This window comes from Myotis myotis, unplaced genomic scaffold, assembly GCF_014108235.1.
Source record: "Myotis myotis isolate mMyoMyo1 unplaced genomic scaffold, mMyoMyo1.p scaffold_m19_p_3, whole genome shotgun sequence".
Classification (NCBI taxonomy): Eukaryota; Metazoa; Chordata; class Mammalia; order Chiroptera; family Vespertilionidae; genus Myotis; species Myotis myotis.
The window spans coordinates 88,441,101-88,448,323 of NW_023416335.1; positions in this window are offsets into that span (position 1 = coordinate 88,441,101).

Genomic DNA, 7,223 nt, shown 5'->3' on the forward strand with positions numbered 1-7,223 from the left:
CCTGAGCAGGCATCAGAGCGCCCTGCAGGCGCCTCACCTGCCGTAACAAAATCTCTCAGCCGTCACTGGATAGCAGCCCTTTGTGGAGATGGGAGGATTCAGGTATCCGGACCACAACTTTCTGCATAAAAGCCTCAGGCAGCTGAGGGTAGCACATGTTCGGGGCAGACCTGTTCTTTTCAGCTTGAGCTAAATAGACTAGTTATGATCAGACACACACTATTTTTTCAAGAGCATCATTTGAATACATTAGAATTTCCGGGACGTTCCCTCTAGAATTCTTTTCAGGCAAATGCTAAGCATCATTGTTGCACTCATTTTCCTACACAGTCTGTTTCTTTGCTCAGAGAGCTGAAGCCTGTAAGTCTCTCACAGGCATTATCTTAAGCTGAGGTGGGTGTAGCGGAGGCTGAGAGCCCCCAGAAACTGTATGTGAAATGTTATTGGATGTATGTATTAGCATGGCTCAGTTTTGCTCTTTTTTTTAAGAGGGAAGGAGAGAGAGAGAGAGAGAGAGAGAGAGAGAGAGAGAGAGAGAGAGAGAATTCGTGGTTTTATCAGATATTTAAAGAGGTCTGTGATTAAAAAAATAAATTAAAAAATGTTTATATCCTGTTCTGGAACAATAACCTTCCTCTTAGGATATAGCTATAAGAGGACATTATAAATACATCTGTACTGAGTGCACTGTGTCGATGGCATTCTCCCAGACACAGTGGTTCGATGACCCCAGATATGTGGAAGCATTTACACCTTACATTTGCCGAGTGCTTTGGGGCTGATGAAGCATCCCCACATGCATTAATTTACTGCATCGTTATGGCTTTCTTGGGAGAGAAACCCAAGATTGTTGAACCTCAATTCACAGATGAAGAGGTGAGCCTGCAGAGGTTAAGAGACTTTCCTAAATTCTAGATCAGATGAGTGAGAAACTAGTCTCCTTGGAGGGCCTCCATCCAGCCCATTTCTCTGGCTTCACGTGGGCACAATACCTAAGCACCCAGAAGGACAAGTGCTGGCAGAATTTCTCCCTGAGGAACCCAGGAACTGTGACCACACAGCCTTCTCAGTAGCATTGCCAGTGGGCTTCTAATGAATATTACTACTTCTATTTTGTAGCATCCTGCATATGATTGTCTAGTTCCTGTCCCAATCAAAAGTTTTGCACCCAGGCCTCTCATCCTGGGTATCTGTAGAGATCACAGGCAGGGATGTGCCACCCTTAGCAATGACCAGCTTGGAAATGGCTCCGTTAGCCCACTGCCCTAATAACACCGGGTTTCCTGAGATCCTGGTTGTCCCGAATGGCCCTGCTGCTGAGAGGGCACAGGGCCAGGCAGTCCAACCCCTTCCCGCAGGAAGTCAGGTGAGCACCTAGTCGCTTCCCTCCCGCACGTGGCATGTTGACTATTACTGTGCTATGCCCTGGGGTAAGCGCAGGGGGACATGATTCTCCAGGCAGTCCCACCAGGCTGCACCTTCACTTCCCATAAAGAATCCTGAGTCAAAGACAACAATATGCACACTCATCCACGTCTAGAAACCCCTTGGCTGTGTCCCTGACAGGACAGCAGGGACACAGCAATGAGTTGGCATGAAGATGGAGAAGTGGCCTGAAGGAGGAGGGAATGCAGAGGAAGGAGGGAAGCTGAGAAAAGGAAGAGATCTAATCGTCAGTGTTGAATATTTAATGAAGAGTAAGATTACAACGTTCAACCACGTGTATCCCATGTCGTGTTGGTCCGTTTGCACAGCATATTGGAACGTTTTGCTCTATGGTTGTGCTATGAATTGTGAGGAAAAGAATCTCCCCTGGAGACCAGCTTCCCTGTCTCAGACGCAGTGTCCTGTGCCTTTGGACCCTTGTCCAGAGTAACCCACGGCCCCCGGGCTGTGCCCTCCACATCTGGAGACTGGAAATGGACTAACAGATGGGTTTGTTGCCCCTGCTCGCTTTAACAGGCTTGGAACCCCATCCCCCACCCCCACCCCCACACACCACGTGCCTGTGAGCAAACAAATCCTCTGAGGTTTGCAAGGCTAAAAATGTCCTGGCACCTGAGTACACAGAGGCTTGGTGTTCTGCACTTGCATCCTCCCTTAGAAGGCACAACCCAGTTTGGGAGCTGCTGCTGATTGGAAGGCAAAGTGGGCACGTCTGAGGGTACAGGTAGGTTAACCCCTCTGGGCGAAGACTGGAGATGAATAATGAGAGATTGGGTTGGAAAAAGTTGCAGGGAGACGAAGATGGCATCAGGCAGTTAAAGGAGGCTTGGGGACCGGGTCAACAAACTTGGATTTGATTCAATTGAACTTTTTGTCAGCGCTCAGGGAGCCAATAAAGCATATTCATGTAACTTACAAAAAGTGTCCCCTTTCAGTGAAGGATAGGTAAGCAGTCCCCATTGGCTCCCTTGGCAGGTGCCCTGGTACAGTGCACAACGCATACAACTACATATGACAACCCTGACTGGTTAAGAATCTAGAGCAGAAGATGGTGTGACAAATGGAATTATAAGAAATTCCACTTAGAAACCTTAATAGGAGCTCTGTAAGATCTAAGAAAAGTTAGGACTTCACTGATCAATTACTATGTTCAAACCATCTCAAGATTTAATGGCTTAAAACAATGGTCATTTTATTTGCTCGCAATTCTACAATTTAGCTGGGCTTTTGATGGGCATGTAAGTGGCACTGCTGAGCCTGCATTCAACTGGTGAGTAGGCTGGGACTAGGCTTAGCTGGGGAGCTGGGGCAACAGGACTTCCCCCTCCCCACATGGTCCTTCCAGCCAGGTAGCCAGAATTCTTACATGGCTGCTGAGGGCTTCAACTGTGCAAAGGCGGAACCTGCCAAAGCTTGAGGCTTAAGCTGGGAACGAGCACCATGTTTGTCTGCTGCTTTCTATTGATTAAGTCACAAGGGTGCGAGTCCCAGGAGCCGTGATTCACGGAGGCCGCCAGTGTAAGGGGCTGCAGTCTGTTAAGGAGCTCTGGTGGCCAGCAGGGGGAGTGGTGAGGACTCATTGGAGGGCCGCCAGTGAATAGAGTTTTCTTTTTAAGGATGATCTCCAAATTATTTACATTTGCCTTGGGATATATTACATACCCTATCCGTTTATCTTTCTAAGTACATTCAAATAAGATTAATGGCAAAATAGAGTACATTAACCCAAAACAAGTGTCATAAATCACTATAAGAATAAGTCTCATTTTTGTTCAAAATATAAAAGAAATATGGGTAATTAGGAGTGAATTATATAATTCTTGGAAAGATAAATTTAGGAACACAATCTTATTTTAAATTTTTTTCATAATGACATACTGCAACATTGTATCAGGACTCAAAAAAAAGATAGTCTTTCCATGAACACTTATGTTTCTTTTTTTTTTCATTCTGGAATGTAAAGCTCTTTTAAATTAAAACATAGTGGACATACAATAGCATATTAGTTTCAGGTATACAGCATAGTGAATTGACATTTATATACCTTATGAAATTATCATCATGAGAAATCTAGTATCCATCTGTCACTGTGCAAAGTTATCGCCATGTCACTGACGGTATTCCCTATGCTGTTCATTACATCCCAATGACTTAATTATATTATAACTGTACGTTTGTACGTCTTAATCTCTTTCACCTGTTTTGCCCACATCCCCACCACTCAACCCTCTGGCAACTATTGGTTTATTCTCTGTATCATAAGTAGTTAGTCTACTACATTTATTATATGTTTGCCTTTACTAGTGAAAATTTTTCTTTTATATATTTTCATACTCCTAGTTTTAGCTTTTTCTTTTCCACTAAAGAATTCCCTTTAATGCTGGTTTAGTGGTAGTGAACTTCTGTAGCTTTTGCTGTTTGGGAAGCTATCGTCTTTATTTGTTAATTTATTTTATGGTTTGGCTTGTTATTTTCTTTATTTCTTTTTAATTTACCTCTATTGTTGAAAGTATCTCCTTTAATTCTGACTAACCTTGCTGGGTAGAGAATGTAGGTTGTCAGCTTTTCCCTTTCATCACATTGAGTATATCATGTCACTTCTTCCTGGCCTGCCAAGTTTCTGCTGAAAAATCAGCAAATTGTCTCATGGGGGTTCCCTTGTGCATAACTAGTTATTATTCTCTTGCTGCTTTTTAAATTCTCTCTTAATCTTAAACTTTTGACATTTTAATTACGATGTGACTTGGTGTGTGTCTGTTTGGGTTAATCTTTCTGGACCCGGAAGTTTGTCTCCTTCACCAGGTTGGGGAAGTCTTCAGCCATTACTTCTTCAAGAAGGTTTTCTGTCTTTTTCTCTCTCTCTTCCCCTTCTGGAACCTCTGTGATGCAAATGTTAGCATGCTTGATGCTGTCCCAGAGGTCTCTTATGCTATCCTCATTCTTTTTATTTTTTTTTCCTTTTTGCTCTTTCAATTGAGTGATTTCCACTATCCTGTCTTCTGATCACTGATTCAGTCTTCTGCATCATCTGATCTGCTATTGCTTCCCTCTAGTGTACTCTTTTCATTTCAGTTCTCACATTATCTTCAGCTCTAATTGGTTCTTTTTGAAGTTCTTGCAGAGTTGACTGGTCCACTTTTCTGTAGCGTTCGATGAGCATCTTTATGACTGTGCTTTGAAAACTTTATCTAGTAGACAGCTTACCTCCGTTTTGTTTATTTCTCTTTCTGGGGTTTTGTCTGGTTTTGTGGTTTGGAAATATCCTCTTGTCTCCTCATTTTGTCTGTTTCTATGTATTAAGTATGACAGCTACATCTCCTGGTCTTGAAAAGTAGCCTCATGCAGAAAATGCCCTTTGGGGCCCAGTGGTGCGATTTTCCTGGTCACCACAACCAGGTGCTCCAGAGGTGTTCTCTGTTTGGACTAGTGTGGCTTCCTATTGTGGTTGGGCCACAGCTGCTATGGACTCACCAGGGGCGGGGGTTGGGGAGTGCTGATACCTAGCCCAGCTGGCTGTGAAGCATGGCCACAACAGTCAAAGGCACACTGGTGTGCAGGGAAGCCCCTGGTGCAGTTGGCTAATGGGTGTGGCTACAACTGCTGCTGGCACACTGTTCTGCAGGACAGGCCTCTGGTATGGCTGGCTGTGAGGCCCAGACTAGACTGTTGCAGGCCACTGCTCTGCACTGGTGCCAACTGAGGCTGCTCACTGGGTGTGGTGAGACAGGAGCTGCTTTGGAAGGGGGGGCACCCATGCTAGTTGAGGCCATCCACTAGGTGTGGCAAGGCAGGTGAGTCCTCAGAGAAACTCCAGAATGGGATGAATAGTGTTAGCAAGGTTAACGGAGAGTGTCAGAAATGGTGCCTGACAGTGTCAGACCAGCTAGGTGGAAGGAAAGCAAAGAAGTGGAGGTGGGAGAAGGCATCCACCAGCACTTCTGTCCCTAGAGAAAGTTCCAACAGATCCCTGCCCCTCCATCACACACCTTAAAATTAATAAAGGCATCACCTTCATGTGTGACCCAGGTGTTTTTCAAACTGCTGCCTCTGTGCTGGGACTTGGAAAGAGCACAACCTTGGTTTTCTATAGCCTTTTGGCTCTCCCAGATGTAAGTGCCACTGGTTAACAAAGTCAGGTGTCATGGGGCCTCCTCTTCCCAGTGTAGGTCCCCCAGGCTGGGGCTTGGGCCTCTTGCTGTTTAGGGGGTGACCTCCACAGTTGTGGTATCCCTCCTGCTTGTGAGTCACTGCACAGGGAATGAGAGGTAGGGTGCATCCTGACTACATTGAGTCTCTGCCCCTCCTACCCATCTCAATATGGTTTTCTTTATATCCTTGGTTGTAGAAAATCTGTTCTGATTGTCTTCAGGTTGTTCTCAGAGATAACTGTTCTATATGTAGTTGTAGTTTTGATGTCAATAAGAGGAGGTGAGTTCAAGGTTTTCATACTTAGCCATCTCGTTCTCAAAGCCAGGAGCCTTGCTCTTGAATGCCACTTTCGCTTGTTTGTGAACTGTCGTTTCTTGTGATTCGTGCACTGTTCCTGCAACTATCATGTCTCCAGCTCACCTGGCACTGCCCCCAAAACTATGTGTGTCTCACAACTGCCCTTCCCACCCCATGTGACCATGAACCTCAAACATGTATATGACTTATGTTTCTTTTTCAAACATTTACATAACCAGCAACAGAAAAATTTCTTGTGATTTTCCAAAGCCCCAGGGGAAGGCAAGACCTGACAGTGCTATGGGAGTTGGCATGAGATGAACTATCTGCCTCTCCATTTGTTTCTTGTTGTTTTCATCTTCTCCTTCACCTCCTCTCCTTCTACCTTCTTCCTCTCCCTTCCATTTTTCTCCTCTCCTCTCTCTCCAATAGGAGGGTATTATATTAGTCAAAGTATCCATTTGGCTTCCATAACTGAAATAGTGTGCCCATTTGTTCCTCTCCTGTGTATAAGTGTGGAGGAAGATGATCTGGGCAGATGCTCCATGTGACCATCCAGGGCCCAGGCCCCTCTCACTTTGTTGATCCTCATTTCCAAGGGTTGTTGCTCTTGCCTGCATTGGCAAAGGTGGCTCAAGGCAAGGCAACCTTGTCTTAGCCAACAGCAAAGTGGGAAAGAAGAGAGTGTGTGACTCCTTTCATGTTTATTTACCTTCATTGACCAAAATCTACTCACATGGCTACCATGGCTACACAGGAAGCCGAGAAATGCAGTTTTTCACTCAGTGGGCTTGTGTTGCCTGCTCCAGCTTCTGTTGCCATAGTGGCTGTGGGGAACAACCAGCAACCTCTGTGTGAATGGCTTGGCTTCATTCATGGTGTTAGGAAAGGAGAAGAGAAAATGAAATGAAGAAAATCTCTTCTTTTGGCACTGGAGGAGAGCTGTGGAGGGGAAAACTGCTTTCTAGGTTTTTGCAAAAATATTAGAGCATTTCTGACTTTCCTTCCCAGACAAGGAACTCTCTGGGCAGTGAGGAGTCCATTTAAAATGGCTAAAATGTTAAATTATTTTTGTCTATTTTACCTTTTACATTAAAAAATGTATATTCTGAAGGATACTGACTCAAAGAAACAGGAATATGATTTTTTTTAAGTGGCAACTCAGAAGGATATTACTAAGAAAGTTTAGGAAACACTGCCACTTCATAATGAGATAAAATGTAAGCATCTAAGTCCACACGTGGTTTATTGACACTCAATAAATGGCCACTCAATATTAGTAGCTATTGTTATTAATCAGGGAAATATTGCTTTTTTTCTGTACAAGTTTC